The sequence below is a fragment of the Rana temporaria genome, chromosome 2, assembly GCF_905171775.1.
Source record: "Rana temporaria chromosome 2, aRanTem1.1, whole genome shotgun sequence".
Taxonomy (NCBI): domain Eukaryota; kingdom Metazoa; phylum Chordata; class Amphibia; order Anura; family Ranidae; genus Rana; species Rana temporaria.
Genome location: NC_053490.1, coordinates 437,329,658 through 437,351,741, shown reverse-complemented (window position 1 = coordinate 437,351,741; position 22,084 = coordinate 437,329,658).

Sequence of the window (22,084 nt, the reverse complement as noted above, 5' to 3'; positions counted from 1 at the left end):
CAAGGACCCCGAGTATGGCGGAAGAATGGAGAGGCACAGACTGCAAGATGCTTGAAGTCCCGTGTGAAGTTTCCACAGTCTGTGTTGATTTGGGGAGCCATGTCACCTGCTGGTGTTGGTCCACTGTGCTTTATTAAGTCCGGGGTCAACACAGCCGTCTACCAGGAGATTTTGGAGCACTTCATGCTTCCTTCCACAGACGAGCTCTATGGGGATGCTGACTTCATTTTCCAGCAGGACTTGGCACCTGCCCACACTGCCAAAAGCACCAAAACCTGGTTCAATGACCGTGGGATTACTGTGCTTGATTGACCAGCAAACTCGCCTGACCTGAACCTCATAGAGAATCTATGGGGCATTGCCATGAGAAAGATCAGAGACATGAGACTGAACAATGCAGAAGAGCTGAAGGCAGCTATTGAAGCAACCTGGTCTTCCATAACACCTCAGCAGTGCCCCAGGCTGAGAGCTTCCACGCCACGCCGCATTGAGGCAGTAATTGCTGCAAAAGGGGCCCAAACCAAGTACTGAGTACATATGCATGATTATACTTTTTGGAGGTCCGATATTGTACAATCGTTGTTGTATTGATTGCATGTAATATTCAATATAATACTGTTTCCAGACAAGGGCTTCCTGTAAAGGCTAGTGAGTAGTGACAACACGACCCTCACAGCCTTCCAAGGTTACATCTAGAAAAATCAATAGAGCATCTGTCCATTTGTCCAGTGAAACTGAGATTTAAAGAATTATCATTTAAATATGACAAAAAAAATATTCAAAGTACCCAGCTCACTGGAACAAATGAATATCAGATCATCTATATAATGCCTGAAAAATTTGGTGTGTGAACGAAACGGATTATCCAACCCAAAAATCTTCACCCTTTACCAACAACCAATGTAAAGATTGGCAAGTGAAGGCAAAAACCTGGCTCCTATTGCCGCCCTTGGAGAAAAAAAAAAACCATCAAATGAAAAGTAATTATGGGCTGGAAGATACTCAAGGCATTCCAAGATAAACTCTTTCTGCACTTGAGAGTACAGGCTGCATTGATCTAGGAAAAAGATGCCCAGAGAATGCCGGATGCTAGAATATAGGCTGGACACATCACATGTGATCCACATCTCGCTCTCCATCCACTCATGATCCTGACAACATTTCAATAAATGATTTGTTTCACGTAAATAGCTGGACAACCTAACAACTAAAGGCTGAAGTTGGTGGTCTAACCATTGCCCCATCTTTTCATTCAAAGACCCAATGCCAGCCACAATGGGTCTACTAGCCAGCGTCCCTGATTTGCAGGAATCAGAATTTGTTGCTGTCTGGCTCACTTTTTGCCAATATTCACAAATCATAAGTAATGTTTGGTACTGCTGCAACTCTATTTATGTTTAAAAAAGACAGTATGTGCATTTGTTCTCACATTGACTGGCTGCTCCATAATCTTTAGTATCCCCTCTGACACAGAAAACAGCTTGTTTGTCTCCTGCAGCAATCAGCAGAGGTGAAGTGCATGAACCGTCCTACATATAATAAACCCTTCACACTGACACAGGTTACCATTTCATGGGCTTTACAAAGATGGAGAGGGAAAGGGAGATTATTTTGTGTTAGCCAGTCAGGAAGGTGCCAGATTATACTTAATACTTTTTGTTGAAAGAAAAAGGCTTCTTTTGATAAAATACCTTGCTGAGTAAAACACATGAGGTGACAATCAGTTTTTGATACATGATGTACTCAAATCTGCACTATTTTGAGAAATTTGGAGAAAAAGAAAAAAAGAAGAGCATTATTCTGACATAATAGGTAACTGTCTTAGACCGCGTACACACGGCCGAGAAACTCGACAGGCAAAACACATTGTTTTGCTCGTCGAGTTCCTTGTTCGGCTGTCAAAAAACTTGTTGAGCCAAATGTTCCCATTCCCCAACGAGGAAATAGAGAACATGCTCTCTTTTTGGCTCGACGAGTTTTCCGACGGGTTTCTCGTCAAAAAGTGTACACACGACCGGTTTTCTCGGCAGAATACGTCTTCCATCGAGTTTCTTGCTGAATTCTGCCGAGAAAACCGGTCGTGTGTACGGGGCCTGAGTCCCAAACAATTAAAAAATATTCTTAAATTTAGAGTACTAAACAAATCAGCATTTAATGAAAAAATAGAACCTGCTTATTTAAACTTTTTGGTAAATTTTAGAAAAAGCTGTCATATAAATTTTAGAAAAAGGTATTATAACTACCTGTGCATGGATTATGGAGATCTTTACACAGTCACCATTTCAAAGACTCACTGTCAGGCTCTTTTTCCATGCACACCATACCCATTAATATAATTCCTATGCAAAGGCTGTCCATTGGTCCCACTAAAAATATTGTTATCCTTTTAAACCCTCCATACTCATAATCTGTATATAAATATTGCAGAGAATATGTTATTAAACAGCATCCCTTTGACATCTACCAGATAACATTTTGCTTCGCAACTTGCTGTTAAACCTGGATGTCTCTGTCCACTTTGGTTCTCGCTCAACATTAACCATTATTAACAACTATTCACATCCACATCCTAATTACCATTGCGAATAAAGTGCTTAAAGGGGAAACCCCTTGTTAATGTGCAGGACTTTATTGGATATGAAGTTGTTAATGAGGTAAGACCATATCGGTTAGTCATTAAAATAGAATCAGCTTTATTAAAAATAGATACAAATTATACTTAGGTCAAAATGACCGTATAAACATTTAAAGACATTCCAAATAGTAATCAGACTAGAATCTCTTTGAGCAGCTTAACATAAGTTGATCTCCGAAGTTCCAGATATTATGTACCAACGCATTACGCAGAGTAGATCTGCTTCTTCAGGGAACTTCTATATATATCAGCTACAGTATATGGGTAGAGTAGATGTATTCATTTGCTGCAATTCAAAAAAAGGGAAAGCCGCATTTAAAGACCACCTAGCCAATGCAGGCATTGCTGCAATGGATGTCATTGTGAACACCTGCCTCCATATGTCTGGCTGTCGTGGTGGGCATGTCTGTGGCCACCGTTAATTCCCTCTGAGTGTTCCAGTGCCCATTTGACTGCCCCTTGGGCTTTTGCCAAGGACTAGGTGGCCTTTGAGTGTGGCTTCTGGTGACAAATTATGCCATTGCATGGCCCTTTGGGCATGGGAGCAGGACAATGACATCCACTCAGAACAGTAAAGCCACTTTTCAGCCATAATTCTGCTATAGGCTGGGTGGGAAGGTGTTAATCTTATAGTAAAGTACCTTAAAATGGACAGTAGTACAGTACAGCTGGTATACAGGGGCTGGCATGGAGTAAACAGCCAATAAGGGTTACTGACTGGAGGATGGAGGGAAGGTGGGATATAGTGGAGCTGAAGGATAGTCAGCAATAAGAGATGGAGGTGGAGGGCAAGCTGCAATTTCACTTATACCTGATATTGATGGAACTGAAGGATCTTCAGCAAAAGGAAATGGAGGGAAAGCTGCAATTTCACTCACGATGATGTTAATGGCACAGGTTCTGGTTCCTTGCTGGATTCTTTTTTATCTACCCTCTTGAAAAAAATTATCCAGTGATGTCTGGGTAGCAGCTTCTTTTTCTCATCATAGATGACATGATAACACTGGATGGCATTCTGAACTACCTTTGTGTACTGTTCCATGTTCTGGGTCTCAAAAACTAAGAGTGCCTCCTCAAATAAAGAACAACCCCTTGCTCTTTCCTGTGTTGTGAATTTATTACGTTCTTCAGTCACTTCTTCCTCTTGGCTCTCTTTATACTTTCGCTGGACCACCAATTCCATTGTGTCTTCATAAGTAATCTCCTTGTGTTGCAGAGTCATCCTGTTGCAGATCTAGCTCTAGCTTTTTGCTGAGGGTCACTAAGATGCTGAAGACCTCTTTGGTCTCCTCACCCACCTTATCAAATCCATGAACATCACAAATAAACTGCGGACAAAGGTTCCTCCAAACCCTATTCATGGTTATGTCCGCAACTTTGCGCTAAGCAAAGTCAATGTTTTTTTATGCACTTGTATAATAGCCATAAAAAACTGTTCTTCCAAAATAGTTGCAAGGTTGTTCCTGGTTCATCAATTGCCTTTACTGCCTAACAAAAAGTGTGACGGAAATAATATTTTTTCAAAGTCGCAATAACTCCCTGGTCCACAAGTTGGATAAGTGTCATAGTATTCAGTAGCAGGTGCACTTCTTTGACGTTGGGATGGAAGTCATCCATGAATGGGGGGTGGCCAGGGCATTGTCAAGAAGTAAAAGAATGTTCAGTGGGACATCTTTCTCCAAGCAATATTTCTCTATCTTTAAGATAAAGTGGTGAAAAAAACGGTCCTGGTAAATGGCCGGTGTAACCCAGGCATTGGAGTTTCTCTCCGGCACAACAGGAAGAGAGCCCTTGGCTATATTTTTAAGGGCTCTTGGGTTCTGTGAATGATAAACTAAGAGTGGCTTCAGTTTCCTATCACCAGAAGCATTGCCACCAAGCAACAAAGTTAGCCTGTACTTTGCTGCTTTATGGCCTGGCATCTACTTTTTCCTCCTTACTGATGTAACTTCTGTCTGGCATCCTTTTCCAGAACATTCCTGTTGCATCCACAATAAAAACCTGCTAAACAAGTGCCCTCATTATAATTTTTCGAAAATAATAATGTCTCAGGAAATTCCTGGCACAGTTACAGCATCTGCACTTTACATTTTGAAGGTTGGCTCTAGCTTTGATCCTATAAAACCAGCCATGGCTGGCATTAAAAGATGCAACCTCTGATTATTTACCTTGTTTCTTCTTCAGTTGACAGTTGACAGGCTTTTAGCTTTTTTTGAATCAGCATTAGGGTGAGCGAGACTCCACGCTAATCCTCCATCTCTATCTTCTCTATCACTTTTTGATGCTTTTTTTTTATATTATTTTCAACATCTTTGTCACAGCAGACTTTACATGTTCCATTATATTGTTCTTGTTCTTTAGAATTGAGTCGATGGTTGAACCATTCACATTATAAGAATAAGTCTACCAGATATTCTCCCCGCACCAATCTCTCAATTATTTTCATATCTTTTGTTTCCATAGTTATTGCTTGGTGCTTCTTAGCAGTCCCTTCTTCATCACCACTGCTTTTATACTTGAAATCCTGGACTTTAAATCAACACTGTACTACTGTACACTATAGTACTGTACAGTAAAGTGTACAGCAGCACAAATGCCTGCGGCAGAGGGTGCATGCATGTGGCAATGTCTGGACACGTGAGCTACTTCCAGTAGTTGACATGCAAATGATGGTCACATATTTGAAAGTTTGCAACTTGAAGGTTTATTCACATATTTGAATGTTCACAACTTAAAGGTTAGCAAGTAGGGGGACAAATCCTTCAAAGTATGCACCTTGTGAGTGTAGAAAATGCTCCCAGCTATTTTTCCACTCTTCATAGCATCTCTGGACATCTTCAAATGGGATGGCATTCAGAGCCTGCATAGTGGCTCTTTGGATCCACACTACCAAAACTGAGCCCTTTCAAACCCTTCTTCATCTTTGGGAAAATAGAAAATTCACACGGAGCCAAGTCGGGCTGGATGGGAAAGCACTGGGATGTGTTTTTCAGTCAAAAACTCAGACAGCAAAAGCATGTGACTTGGTGCGTTGTTGTGATGAAGGATCAAAGTTGAGCCGATCTCAGGATGCACACGGAAAACTGTTTCGGGTAAAATCTTTGACTCTCAGTTTGACCAGTAGGTACAAATTCCTAATGGACAATTCCACGCGAATAATAAAAAAAAACAACGACTAATGATTTGACTTTCGATTTGCTCATTCAAGCTTTCTTGGGGCAAGGTGACCTGGGTGTGTGCCATTCTGAAATGTTTTTCTTAGTCTCGGGATCGTACGCAAACACACAGGATCCACTTCCCCTGATCACTTGACTCAAAAAATCAGGCTCTCTCTCAAAATGAGCCACCAGGTCTTGGCAAACAAGTTGACGGTGTTCTTTCTGATCAGGTGACAAGTTCTTTGGAACAAGTTTTGCACACACTTTTCTTATGTTCAAATCCTGAGTCATGATTTCATAAACAATTGACTCTGCAATTATTCCAATAGTGAGCCATTGGTCACAGTTGGGAACAAACCTCACTGCATCCACATTCTGTTCCATTTTTGACAAAGAGGGGTGGCCTGAACGTTGTTAGTCTTCAACACCTTCTCATCCTTCCTCAAAGGACTTGTGCCATCGGTCCACTTGTGCAGATGTTAGCGCAGCTTCTCCATACGCCTTTCTCACTATTTCCAATGCACTTTTACCCAATCTCACACGAAAGCTTATCACGTACCGCTGTTTCACACTCGCTTGTATTTTTTCTTGATTCAAGGCACTTGAACAGGTTATCTTAAAAAATGTCTTGACTCTGACAGGTCTGGAATGCAACTGGACAGAGTTCTAATGTATACCTGCCACCTCACCCCAATTGATCTTGGCCAGCTTCTTCCTTCACAGAACACTTCTCAAGCATATGAACTCCATTCTCTTTATATTCTGGACACACCTCGTATATTTCAATATCTATCTATCTATCTATCTATCTATCTATCTATCTATCTATCTATCTATCTATCTATCTATCTATCTATCTATCTATCTATCTATCTATCTATCTATCTATCTATCTATGCATCAGCTGAGCAAGCATGTTGTTCCTGCATTCTGTTGGGACCCCTGACAGTGGCACATCACAGGAAAAAACAACAGAACCAATAGTTTTATAATGTTTTATTGAATAATCTTGTATTTCTGTTTTGTTATGTTCTGCGTCTTATTCTGGTCCTTTCTGATAGAATAATCGTAACCAGTTAAATTTGTATGTGTTTGAGTTTGAGTATTTGGCAAGCTTGGTGAAGTGGTAATGACTATGAAGTGACTTCACTGTCAACTCAAAGCCTACTGCAGACTGGGTAGAGAGCACTTAATTGTATTACAACTAGTTGGATTGGGGATAATTGGCTTCTACCAATTGTTCTTTAAAGTACCAGAATGGGTTTTTGCATAATTAGGGAAAAGCAAGGGCACACAATAGATAAATATGTACAGTATGTCTAAATATTGTCTGCATTCCATCAGAATACCAAGATAATGCATAGCATGGAAGGGTATCTTAATGCTTAGGTTCTGCCTCTGCCTTGATGATTTTCAGAGTACCAAAAGTTTGAACAAAAATGTCAGCACTGCTAAATTTTGTCATTAACTGCTCAGACAAGAACACATATAATGAGGTGTCTTCCTAAAGAAAGTATCTGCAGAAGGACGGGAGGAGGGCAATGTGAGCTAGGTTTTAGCGCTAAAGCTGGAGGGTAAATAGATTGTGAAGAAGAGAAGCCTATTCATTTTTATTTGCAGATGCAGAAAGCTTAATTTTTCCCTTTGGTGCAGTACACTAGGATGTATTGTGATATTTTGCACCGCCACCACCACTGAATCTTATTAAATTGCTATTATGTTCTGGGATAACACTGGAATACGTTGCAATGTCTTAGGGAACAATAGCCAAAACTATGCTGCTAACAACGCATATACAATCTGAGAAACAAAACACGCTGAAGAGCCTAGCTGCTGATCAGGTTCAATTCCCTAATTTGGCGCTAGAGAAAATTCGACCATCCAGCTAATAAGATATTTGAAGGTATAATAGGTAAACAGTAGCTAAACAGAAATAATACATTCATTGCCACGTTCTATTGTCTTACACAAGAGCATCAACCTGCTATATCTTATCATCACAATGCTGGCAATAATTTCATACCAGTTTGTACAGTTATATTTTTTGAATTGCTATATATATATATATATATATATATATATATATATATATATATATATATATATATATATATATATATATATATATATATATTTATATATATGTGTGTCTATCTATCTATCTATCTATCTATCTATCTATCTATCTATCTATCTATCTATCTATCGATCTATCTATCTATCTATCTATCTATCTATCTATCTATCCATACAGTGCCTTGAAAAAGTATTCATACCCCTTGAAATGTTCCTGATTTTGTCATGTTACAAGCAAAAACATAAATGTATTTTATCTGGATTTTATGTGATAGACCCAAACTCAAATGACACATTGTTGTGAAGTGGAAGGAAAATTATAAATGGCTTTCTAAATTTTTTACAAAGAAATATCTGAAAAGTGTGGTGTGCATTTGTATTCAGCAACCTTTACTTTGATACCCCTAACTAAATTCTAGAGGAACCAATTGTCTTCAGAAGTCATTTAACCACTTGACAACTGGGCACTTAAACACCCTTAATAACCAGACCAATTTTCAGCTTTTGGTGCTCTCACGTTTTGAATGACAATAACTCAGTCATACAACATTGTAACCAAATGACATTTTTGTCCTTTTTTTCCCACAAATAGAGCTTTCTTTTGGTGGCATTTGATCACCTCTGCGTTTTTTTTTTTTTTCGCTATTAATGAAAAAAGAACGAAAATTTTGTAAAAAAATGAATTTTTCTTCATTTCTATCATATCATTTTGTAAAAAAGTAATTTTTCCTCATACATTTGGCCTAAAATGCATACTGCTACATATTTTTGGTAAAAATAAAATAAAAATTTGGATATTATTTAGTCTGGGTGAAAGTTATAGGGTCTACAAGCTATGGTACCAATTTCTGAAAATTGAACAATTTGATCACACCTGAAGTACTGACAGCTTCTCTCATTTCTTGAGACCCTAACAAGCCAATAAAGTACAAATACCCCCCAAATGACCCCTTTTTGGAAAGTAGACATTCCAAGGTAGTTAGTAAGAGTCATAGTTAGTTTTTTGAAGTTGTCATTTGTTCCCACAATTCTTTGAAAAATTAAGATTTTTTTTTTTTTTTTTTCATACCAATATTGTCATTATAACAGGTTATTTCTCTCACATGGCATGTATATTCCACAAATGACACCCCAAAATATATTCTGCTGCTCCTCCTGAGTATGGCGATACCACATGTGTGAGACTTTTACACAGCGTGGCCACATACAGAGGCCCAACACCGAAGTAGCAACTTCAAGCATTCTAGGAGCATAAATTACACATCTAATCTCTCAACCACCTATTACACTTTTGAAGGCCCTGGAGCACCAGGACAATAGAAACGCCCACAAAGTGACCCCATTTTGGAAAGCTAACACCCCAACGTATAATCTATGAGGCGTAATGAGTCTTTTGAACAGTTCATTTTTTTCCAGATGTTCTTGGAAAATGTGGAAAAAAATAAAAACGCATTTTTTTTTACAGAAAGTTGTCCATTTATAGGATATTTCCAACACATAGCATGTACATAGAAAAAATTACACCCCAAAATATATTCTGCTGCTCCTCCTGAGTATGGCGATACCACATGTGTGAGACTTTTACACAGCGTGGCCACATACAGAGGCCCAACACCGAAGTAGCAACTTCAAGCATTCTAGGAGCATAAATTACACATCTAATCTCTCAACCACCTATTACACTTTTGAAGGCCCTGGAGCACCAGGACAATAGAAACGCCCACAAAGTGACCCCATTTTGGAAAGCTAACACCCCAACGTATAATCTATGAGGCATAATGAGTCTTTTGAACAGTTCATTTTTTTCCAGATGTTCTTGGAAAATGTGGAAAAAAATAAAAACGCATTTTTTTTTACAGAAAGTTGTCCATTTATAGGATATTTCCAACACATAGCATGTACATAGAAAAAATTACACCCCAAAATATATTCTGCTGCTCCTCCTGAGTATGGCGATACCACATGTGTGAGACTTTTACACAGCGTGGCCACATACAGAGGCCCAACACCGAAGTAGCAACTTCAAGCATTCTAGGAGCATAAATTACACATCTAATCTCTCAACCACCTATTACACTTTTGAAGGCCCTGGAGCATCAGGACAATAGAAACGCCCACAAAGTGACCCCATTTTGGAAAGCTAACACCCCAACGTATAATCTATGAGGCATAATGAGTCTTTTGAACAGTTCATTTTTTTCCAGATGTTCTTGGAAAATGTGGAAACAAATAAAAACGCATTTTTTTTACAGAAAGTTGTCCATTTATAGGATATCTCCAACACATAGCATGTACATAGAAAAAATTACACCCCAAAATATATTCTGCTGCTCCTCCTGAGTATGGCGATACCACATGTGTGAGACTTTTACACAGCGTGGCCACATACAGAGGCCCAACATCCAAGAAGCACCATCAGGTGTTCTAGGGACATAAATTACACATCCAATTTCCTTACAATCTATCACATTTTTGAAGGGCCTTCATATTTCTAACACAGCATGTACATACCAAGAATTACACCCTAAAATACATTCTGCTGAGTAATGGGTAAAAAAAAAAAAGAAGATTACCTGTGGTTTTAGTAGTGCAATTGTCCACAGAAGGAGAGCCCCGATCCAGGCAACAGGCAGGGACGTGGTCACTGGTCAGCGACAGTGAATGGAATTGTCCAGGCAGCAGGCAGCAGGCAGGAATATTGTCCATAGTCAGGCAAAATATTCGTCCTGGTAGGAACATGGTCCAAGTAGCGGGCCATGGGTAGGGGAATGGGGACAGGGGTAGAGGCTTCTCCCACCCAAATCTCTTTGAAGCCTCCGGGCAACCAGACCCTAATCCGGGAATGAGAAAACTAAAAAATTAGTTTTTTCATCCAGAAAAACAATTCTGGAGCCCCTCACATATGTGAGACCCCTGTGTTCCCACTAGTATAGCAGGGTAAAAGATCAATCCAAGGGGCAGGCAAAAAACGTGGTCAAACAGTCCAGGGTCAGTTCCAGAGCAGGCAGATGTAGGTACAGTTTAGGGTTAGGCAAAAGAGTGGTCGTATAACAAGCCAGGGTCAGTTCCAGAGAAGGCAGAGGTATGTTTAGGGTTAGGCAAAAGAGTGGTCGTATAACAGGCCATGGTCGATTCCGGAGAAGGCAGAGGTATGAGTGCAGTGGCATAAGGGGTGTGGGGGGAAATTACAGGAAATTAGAATTGCGTTTACCATACGTCCCTAATAATGAAGAAACGTATGGTAACGGCGGAAACATGTTCCAATACAGAGGCCTGGTTGGGAAGGACAATCGGGACAGTAATACACAGTGTCTTTTCGAATTCCTCTTCTGGAGCACACCCGGCACCTCTTCTGATTTCTGTGGCCTGTTTCAGGGGAGGGGGTTTTCTCAGGAAAGTGAGGCTCGTGGAGTCTGCTCACAGAATCAGAGCGAATATTTTCCGGTGGGTTTTCGGGGTACAAAAGGGCGGTGATGACTTCTTCTTGATAGTCCAGATATGATACGGGGTTCTCTGATGACTTTTTGTAGATTACATAGGAGTTATAAAAGGCCAAACTAAAAAAATAAATGGACACTTTCTTGTACCAGTGGCGGGATTTTCTTGTGGGCAGGTAGGGTTCTATCATCTGGTCATTGAAGTCCACTCCCCCCATGAACAAATTATAGTCATAGATGCACTTTGGTTTTTGGATTGGGCCGGTTCTTTGGGGGACTTCCACGCAGGTGTCGTCGTGGATTGATGTAAGCATGTGGACGTTCCGTTTGTCCCTCCACCTGACAGCCAATATCTCCTGGTTCCTCAATGCTGCAGACTCCCCTCGTCTGAGCTTTTGATCCACCAGTTTTTGCGGGAAGCCTTTCCTGTTGGGTCTTATTGTGCCACATGCTGGGGTATTCCGGAGGTAAAGACAGCGAAACAGGGGCAAGCTGGTGTAGAAATTATCCACATAAAGGTGGTATCCCTTTCCAAAGAGTGGATACATCAGATTCCAGACCACTTTTCCGCTGACTCCCATATACTCTGGACATTCAGGGGGATGCAGTTGGGAGTCCTTCCCTTCATACACCATGAATGAGTAGAGGTACCCTGTGGCTCTGTCGCAAAGCTTGTACATTTTGACCCCATATCGGGCCCTTTTGCTGGGGATGAACTGCTTGATGCCCAGCCTGCCTGAGAATTTGACAAGGGACTCGTCCACGGATATGTTCTGTTCAGGGGTATATAATTGGGGAAATCGTTGAGCGAAAAAATTTAGAAGTGGCCTAATTTTATATAGCTTGTCAAAAGCAGGGTCATTTCGGGGAGGGCACTGGGCGTTATCGTTAAAGTGGAGGAACCGCATAATTATTAAATATCGGGATCTTGGCATAAGGGAGGAGAAGAGTGGCATGTGGTGAATGGGTTTGGTGGACCAGTAGGAGTACAATTGGTTTTTTTTTGAAAGTGCCATAGTAAAGGTTAGGCCTAAGAACATTTTAAATTCGTCCACGGTTAGTTCTCTCCACTCAAAGGGGCGGGCATATCTGGAACCAGGGTTACTTCTTATGTACTGTTGTGCGTAGAGATTGCACTGGGCCACAATGAAGGATAGCAAATCTTCGGTGAAAAGTAAATTAAAAAAATTAAGCATTGAAAAGTTTTCGGTGTTCACCTGGACACCTGGCTGGGCAGTGAAAGGGGGGATATTTGCTGCTCCGGAATTAGGGGGAAGCCACAGGGGGTTTTGAAGGCGGACGGCACAGCGCTTGAGGCGGACGGCACAGCGCTTGAGGCGGACGGCACAGCGCTTGAGGCGGACGGCACAGCGCTTGAGGCGGACGGCACAGCGCTTGAGGCGGACGGCACATCGCTTGAGGCGGACGGCACATCGCTTGAGGTGGACGGCCCTGCGCGTCTGGCAGTAGGCCGCTTCTCCACGCCAGCACCCCTTCTTTTCCTGGGCCCACGTTCCTCTTCAGATTCTGAATCCGACCCACTGTCTATAACTGGTTTCATAGGCCGAATCCGAATCGGACAGAGACTCCTTGCTGCTCTCATCGCTCATGGCAAGTAGAAGATGTACGGCCTGCTCACCGGTAAAGAATTTTTTTGCCATACTGGTGGCTGGTGAGGCTGTACTGCAGAGCACTGTGGTGGCACTGATGGACACAGGTGGGCACTTATGTGCACTGTAGTGGCACGGGTGTGGCTCTGGGGGGCACAGGTGGCTCTGGTGGGCACAGGTGGCTCTGGTGGCTCTGGTGGGCACAGGTGGCTCTGATGTGGCTCTGGTGGGGCTCTGGTGTGCACTGATAAGCAGAAGGCGGCACTTATGTGCACTGTAGTGGCACGGGTGTGGCTCTGGTGGGCACAGGTGGCTCTGGTGGGCAAAGGTGGCTCTGGTGGGCACAGGTGGCTCTGGTGGGCACAGGTGGCTCTGGTGTGCACTGATTGGCAGAAGGCGGCACTTATGTGCACTTTAGTGGCACGGGTGGCTCTGGTGGGCACAGGTGGCTCTGGTGGGCACAGGTGGCTCTGGTGGGCACAGGTGGCTCTGGTGGGCACAGGCAGCACTGGTGGGCACAGGCAGCACTGGTGGGCACAGGCGGCACGGGTGGGCACAGGTGGCACTGGTGGCCGAAGGCGGCACTGGTGGGCGCAGGCGGCACTGGTGGGCGCAGACGGCACTGGTGGGCACAGGCGGCACTGGTGGGCACAGGCGGCACTGGTACGGCACTGTTTTGGCACTGGTATAGGACTGTTGTGGCTCTGGTGGCACTGGTGCGGCTCTGGTGACACTGGTGCGGCTCCGGTGACACTGGTGCGGCTCTGGTGTGGCACAGGTGGCACAGATGTGGCACTACTGGGCACAGATGTGGCACTATGGACACAGATGTGGCACTGATGTGGCACTTTAGGCACAGATGTGGCACTGATGTGGCACTATGGGCACAGATTTGGCACTGATGTGGCAATATGGGCACAGATTTGGCACTATGGGGCAATATGGGCACAGATGGGCACTATGGGGCACTGGTATGGATGGCAAAACTCACAGTTTATCTCCTCTTCTCTCTCGCTGATACTGTGTGAGGAGAGGAGAGGAGATAAACTTTCATTGACCTTGCTGTGTTTACATTGTGATCGCGCCGTCATTGGACGGCGCGATCACATGGAAAAAGACCACTGTTACTGGTCAATTTCCCTGATCTGTGTAGCGCCGGGTCTCATAGACCCGGCGCGCACAGAATCTTCTGTGTGCGCGCCCGAGGCGGCGCGCATTGCTGCTTCTGCGGGGCGCCGTTAATTAACGGCAACCCCCAGTTAAGCAACCACCTTGCCGCCGTTATATGACGGCGGCTGGTGGTTAAGTGGTTAATTAGAAAATAGAGTCCACCTGTGTGTAATTTTAATCTCAGTATAAATACAGCTGTTCTGTGAAGCCCTCAGAGGTGTGTTCGAGAAACATAATGAACAAACAGAATAATTAAGACCTAAGAACATTGCATAATTAGTTAATCAAAGAATAATTAGTTAATCAAACAATGTGTCAATGTGATTGTGAGTATTTGTATTGTCTATGTGAGAGCTGTGGACGGGAGGGCTCTCCAGTCACAGCTATTCCATATTCTTTGATTAACTAATTATGCATGTGGGAGTGACCCTTGGGACACTTATTTCCCATTGGCCACCACTATACACATATTCACATTCATTTTGTCACTACACTAGCTTTGACTAAGCTCCAGATTCATGTGTGAAACATGTAAGCTGTTTGCATCCCCCCTTTTGTACTGTAGGGATCGACTGCTGTAGACTGGATTTTAAAGGTGTTGTATCGGAGTGCTGCCGTCCAGGCTTATTCATTTGTTCTCTGATCCCAGCAGAGCCTGCACCTGAGTGCCTATGCAGGATGTGTATCATTTGGAACCTATGCTTTGAGAGCGGCTTTTCTTTTTCTTCTCATCATGAAGACCTAGGAACACACCAGACAGGTCAGGGATAAAGTTTAGAAGAAGTTTAAAGCAGGGTTAGGTTATAAAAAAAATCCCAAGCTTTGAACTTCTCACAGAGCACTGTTTAATCCATCATCCAAAAAGGGAAAGAGTATGGCACAACTGCAAACCTACCAAGACATGGCCAAACTGACAGACCAGGCAAGGAGAGCATTAATCAGAGAAGCAGCCAGGATGCCCATGGTAGCTCTGGAAGAACTGCAGAGATCCACTGCTCAGGTGGGAGAATCTGTCCACAGGACAACTATTAGTCGTGCACTCCAGAAATCTTACCTTTATGGAAAAGTGGCAAGAAGAAAGCCATTTTTGAAAGAAAGCCACAAGAAGTCTTGTTTGCAGTTTGTGAGAAGCCATGTGGAGGACACGGCAAACATGTGGAAGAAGGTGCTCTGGTCAGATGAGACCAAATCTGAACTTTTTGGCCTGAAAGCAAAATGCTATGTGTGGCGGAAAACTAACACTGCACTTTACTCTGAACACACCATCCCACCGTGAAACATGGTGTTGACAGCATCATGTTGTGGGGATGCTTTTCTTCAGCAGGGACAGGGAAGCTGATCAGAGTTGAAGAGAAGATGGATGGAGTTAAATACAGGGCAATCTTAGAAGAAAACCTGTTAGGCCCCGTACACACGATAGAATCCATCCGCAGATAAATCCCAGCAAATGGGTTTCTGCGGATAGATCCTATGGTGTGTACACGCCAGCGGATCTGTTTCCGCGGAGAAATCTCCTCTGGGATAGATTCCAGCAGATCGGATATTTGCTGTGATGCACAACAAATCCATCTGCTGGAATCCATTCCAACGGATGGATCTGCTCGTCTGTACAGACTTACCGGATCCATTCGTCCAAAGGGATTCCCCGCACGCGTCGTAATGATTTGACGCATGCGTGAAATTCCTTATATGACAGCGTCGCGCCCGTCGCCGCGTCATAATCGCGGCGACGGCGCGACACGTCATCGGCAGAGGATTTCCGCGCGGATTTCAATGCGATGGTGTGTACACTCCATCGCATCGAAATCTGCGGAAATCTTTGAGAGGATTTATCCGTGGAAACGGTCCGCTGGACCGTATCTGCGGATAAATCCTCTCGTGTGTATGGGGCCTTAGAGTCTGCAAAAGACTTGAGACTGGGACAGAGGTTCACCTTCCAGCAGGAAAACAACCCTAAATATACAGCCAGAGCTACAATGGAATGGTTTAGATCAAAGCATATTCATGTGTTAGAATGGCCCAGTCAAAGTCTAGACCTAAATCCACATGAGAATCTGTGGCAAGACTTGAAAATTAATGTTCACAGATGTTCTCTACCCAACCTGACAGAGCTTGGGCTATTTTGCAAAGAAGAATGGGCAAAAATTTCACTTTCTAGATGTGCAAAGCTGGTAGAGACATCCCCAAAAAGACTTTCAGCTGTAATTGCAGTGATAGGTGGTTCTACAAAGTATTGATTCAGGGGGGCTGAATACAAATGCACTTCATACTTTTCACATATTTATTTGTAAAAAATGTTTAAAGCCATTTATCATTTTCCTTCCATTTCACAATTATGTGCAACTTTGTGTTGGTCTATCACATAATATTCCAATAAAATACATTTATGATTTTGATTGTAACGTGACAAAATGTGGAAACTTTCATGCGGATGACACCACCCTTTGGGCTGCTTTAGCTGATTCCGTGTTAGTAAAAGACAATTCGCGCTTTTCTGTCTGTTACAGTGTGATGAATGTGCTTACTCCATTATGAACGGTAGTTTTACCACAACGAGCGCTCCCGTCTCATAACTTGCTTCTGAGCATGCGCAGGTTTTTTACGTCGTTTTAGCCCACACACGATCATTTTTTACAACCCAAAAAACGACATAGTTTAAAACGTCGTTAAAAAATGCAGCATGTTCGAATTTTTTTTTTTTGTCATTTTTCAGAACCTGAAAAATTACGTGAAGCCCACACACGATCATTTTAAATGAAATTTTTAAAAAACAACGTTTTTTTCATGCCGAAAAATTATCGTGTGTACGCAGCATCAGACACAAGCGAGATATAGAATGCACACTCCAGCGCACATATTTATACTAGAGTTTATTTTTTCCTATGTAGATTTTTACATGAGACAGGTCAGCATGTAAATAACTTTTGTAGTTGCACAATTTTTTAGATCATAGATCTTATAGATCTTTAAATTATCCAAGAACAGTTTATTTGCCTTTAGTAAATCAACCCCATTGCCTTTACAAGGCAATTAAAGACTTCAAATGTGTGTATGCACCAAATACAATAAATGCAAATATGTCAGCCATACTGATCTGTTTGAAACTAACGAAAAGAGAAACGTGCTCATGGCAGAGCAGTATGCAAAACAGTGCAAAACGGGTCCCCAGCGCACTTTCAAGCTAGCCAGCATGAGAGTTTTATGGGGACTCCTTTAGTACTTGTTTATACACATATATATATTTATGCATTTGTGCTATTGGCTAACATCTCTAGCTGTTAAAATTCCAATACAAATCTTTACTTTAAAAAAAAAAAAAAGTTTCCAGAAATGTATCCACTCTAGAAAATGCTTATGTAGCAGATGCCCCTCATCTTCCACGGTCATGCCAAGTTGACTGAGGCTCTCACTGAAGGGAGAGCATGCTTGTCAGCTCCTGCAGGGGATTTTTCCCCCTATTTCTCCTCACTGACTCATTCCTTATGCAAGTGGCGATCGCACACACTGTTTGAGCCGTCTGTTCTGCTCCCTTCCCTGCATCCTCATTGACAGTAGGAGGGAGCCAATTAGCAACCAGCCGCAGCAAAGGTTTCTGGGACATGTAGTCCCCTACTAAAACGGCCCTATCATCTTGTAGGGGCATGGAACAACCAAGGACACTATATTGTTTATCTGAGGGACGTCAGTCACCATGAGGCAGGAGAAGAGACTGGACCCAGGGGAAATGTGTTGCCTCCCGGGTCAGATCATCACTTATTTTCAGACATCCACAGTCAGTGTGGGACATCCAGCCTGAGAGGAGATCCCGGGTGCATATCCAGGAGTACCTGTCTTTTGTGCGTCTAAGGCCAAAACGGCCCGAGATCCAATCTCAGCATGAGTGGCCTGCAGATTGGTAAACAGTCTACGCAAGTTGATGGAGGTCGATCTCCCAGGGATGAACCCAGTCTGCTCCGCACCAATATCAGTAGTAATGACTGTGTTTAGTTACCTTGGCCAGAATCTTGCCATCCGAATTAATAAGCGAGATCAGTCTGTATGATTCACAGTAGATTCAGATGCTTAGGGCTCTGCATGTTGGACTGTAGAGCTGTTATTCAAATTTGTATGCCACATCCTACAACAGAAAGAGTATTGGAACTGTCACAGATGTAGAACAGCAGAAAAATAGATGGATGTTGCTGTTTATATGTAGAGCAGATAGCATGGCATGCTGGATTGGAACAGAGAGAGCACCTGTCATAATGGTATTTGAGTTTTCTGCAGAGGATTGTAGTAATAGAGCATTACGTCTGTTATCAATTTAATTGTTCAAGAAGTATCCATCCCTCTGTCCATGTCTTTTGCCTGGGGAAGGAATTTTTGCTTTTGAGCTGGCCGGCAAGGTTCCCCCTTGAACTAAGCGAAATAAGGGCTCGTTTACACATGCATCACCCTCTAAAGAGCAATCAGAAGATGTTTAATGGCCAGCTGGGAGACATTATGTTGCATCCTCAACACCTATTTTAACCCTGTAAATCCCACACCTCCATGACAGAACTCTGTATTGCATGAGACTGCAGCCCCATTCATTTGGGTATTATTTTTTGCCAGGTTATGATGCAAGCATTGCAGTAAGCATTAGTGTAAACTAAGCCTTATGCCGCATACACACCATCACTTTATGTGATGAAAAAAAACGACACTTTCTGTGAAGTAAAAAATTACGTTTTTGAAACTTCAATTTTCAAAGACGAAGTTGCCTACACACCATCGTTTTCTCACAATGATCTTGCAAAGTGAGGTTACGTTCCACCACGTTTTACCATTGAAGCTTGCTTTATAAGTAGCTTCTGGGCATGCGTGGATGAAAAAAACGACATAAAACGACGTTTTCCCCCACACACAATCAATTAAAGTGACATTTTTAAAAACGTCATTTTTTTTCATCACATAAAGTGATGGTGTGTACGCGGCATAAGAGCTTGTCCACATTACACATTTTCCCAGCTTTTGTACACCTTCTAAGTTCTCTGAAAATTGTAAGGCAAAGACCATAGAAAAGATGGCATGCTGGTTGTAGCAGCAACACTACGACACTTTCTGTGAAGTAAAAAATTACGTTTTTGAAACTTCAATTTTCAAAGACGAAGTTGCCTACACACCATCGTTTTCTCACAATGATCTTGCAAAGTGAGGTTACGTTCCACCACGTTTTACCATTGAAGCTTGCTTTATAAGTAGCTTCTGGGCATGCGTGGATGAAAAAACGACATAAAACTACGTTTTCCCCCACACACAGTCAATTAAAGTGACATTTTTAAAAACGTCATTTTTTTTCATCACATAAAGTGATGGTGTGTACGCGGCATAAGAGCTTGTCCACATTACACATTTTCCCAGCTTTTGTACACCTTCTAAGTTCTCTGAAAATTGTAAGGCAAAGACCATAGAAAAGATGGCATGCTGGTTGTAGCAGCAACACTATCTGTAGCCTTTGGAATGCAGCTACCTATTGTTCTCAATGCCATCCCCTCAGCACAGCAGATGAGCTGAAACAAAACTACACAGTACTGTGCAGCATGCACATATAGTCAGATACTATTTAGAACACAATTTTCCCAAGCATACAGAACAATAAGAATGCTACATTTCACTATCCATTCATACAGAATAAGAACAGATACTAGGTATATTTAAAAAACAGTTAATCTGACATTTGCCAAACATTCACCAGTGGATGTGTTGTAAAAGTTACATTCACTTCTTAAAGCGGAGGTTCACCCGTACATGACTCTTTTTCCCCTTAGCTTCATGCTCGTTTTGTCTAGGGCAGGCATGTCCAAAGTCCGGCCCGCGGGCCAATCGCGGCCCGCGCTCCGGTTTCGGACGGCCCGCCTGGTCATTTTGACATGTATGTCTTTTGTGGCCCCCAACGGATCCCCAAGCGCCAGGGGCCACAAAAGAAATGAATGCTGGCTGCCTTGGAGGAGGTGGGACGAGCGCCGTGCATACAGGAGTATTTCCTGTTTACACGGCAACAGGAAGTACCGTCTCCTGCGCTGCCATTGGACGACTTTTCTGTCCATCACAGGAGGCAGGACTTTCGATTAAAGAGGCAGCCGATAAAACAGGAAATTCTCCTGTATGTTTGTCGGCGCTCGTCCCGCCTCCTCCCTGTCTCCTCCAAGGCTGCAATGGTGAGTCTGTATTCATGGCAAGGGGGGGAATGTATTCATGGCAAGGGGGGGAATGTATTCATGGCAAGGGGGGGTGATATATTCATGGCAAGGGGGGGTGATATATTCATGGCAAGGGGGGGTGATGTATTCATGGCAAGGGGGGGTGATGTATTCATAGCAAGGGGGGTGTTGTATTCATGGCAAGGGGGGGTGATGTATTCATGGCAAAGGGGGTGATGTATTCATGGCAAAGGGGGTGATGTAATCATGGCAAGGGGGGGTGATGTATTCATGGCAAAGGGGGTGATATATTCATGGCAAGGGGGGGTGATGTATTCATGGCAAGGGGGGGTGATGTATTCATAGCAAGGGGGTGTTGTATTCATGGCAAGGGGGGGTGATGTATTCATGGCAAAGGGGGGTGATATATTCATGGCAAGGGGGGGTGATGTATTCATGGCAAGGGGGGGTGATGTATTCATAGCAAGGGGGTGTTGTATTCATGGCAAGGGGGGGGTGATGTATTCATGGCAAAGGGGGTGATGTATTCATGGCAAGGGGGGGTGATGTATCCATGGCAAAGGGGGGTGATATATTCATGGCAAGGGGGGGTGATGTATTCATGGCAAGGGGGGGTGATGTATTCATAGCAAGGGGGTGTTGTATTCATGGCAAGGTGGGGGTGATGTATTCATGGCAAAGGGGGTGATGTATTCATGGCAAGGGGGGGTGATGTATTCATGGCAAAGGGGGGTGATGTATTCATGGCAAGGGGGTGATGTATTCATGGCAAGAGGGGGTGATGTAATCATGGCAAGGGGGGGTGATGTATTCATGGCAAAGGGGGGTGATGTATTCATGGCAAGGGGGGGTGATGTATTCATGGCAAGGGGGGGTGATGTATTTATGGCAAGGGGGGGTGATGTATTCATTGCAAGGGCGGGTGTTGTATTCATGGCAAGGGGGTGATGTATTCATGGCAAGAGGGGGTGATGTATTCATGGCAAGGGGGGTGATGTATTCAGAGCAATGGGGGTGCTGCATTCAGGGCAATGGGGGTGCTGCATTCAGGGCAATGGGGGTGCTGCATTTATGGCACTTGTGAGGCTGTATTGATGGCACTTGTGAGGCTGTATTGATTCACAGTTACTTTATTTAAAATATAAGATTTTTTTTTTTAAAGTGAAGGTGCGTAATTATTATACACCGATAAATACGGTATATCCAAATAACACGCCTGAGCTCATCTCTTTACCACACACAGCCACAAAGGCAAGACAATTCTTGTTGGGCAGTGTATTAGTTGCTCGGATGAACACACTTAGACCGAATTTTAATGGTTCACAGAATGTCGGGCAAAATGGTCGGCCCTCACGCATGTTCACTTCATCAACTCTGGCCCTCTTTGAAAAAAGTTTGGACACCCCTGGTCTAGGGGAATCGGCTAGTTGTTTTAAAATATGAGCTGTACTTACCGTTTACGAGATGCATCTTCTCCGCCGCTTCCAGGTATGGGCTGCGGGACTGGGCATTCCTATTTTGATTGACAGTCTTCCGAGAGGCTTCCGACGGTCGCATCCATCGCGTCACGATTTTCCGAAAGAAGCCGAACGTCGGTGCGCAGGCGCAGTATAGAGCCGCACCAACGTTCGGCTTCTTTCGGCTACTAGTGACGCGATGGATGCGACCGTCGGAAGCCTCTCGGAAGACTGTCAATCAAGAAGGAACGCCCGCTCCTGAAGACACATACCCGGAAGCGACGGAGAAGATGCATCTCGAAAACGGTAAGTACAGCTCATATTTTATAAACAACTAGCCGATTCCCCTAGACAAAACG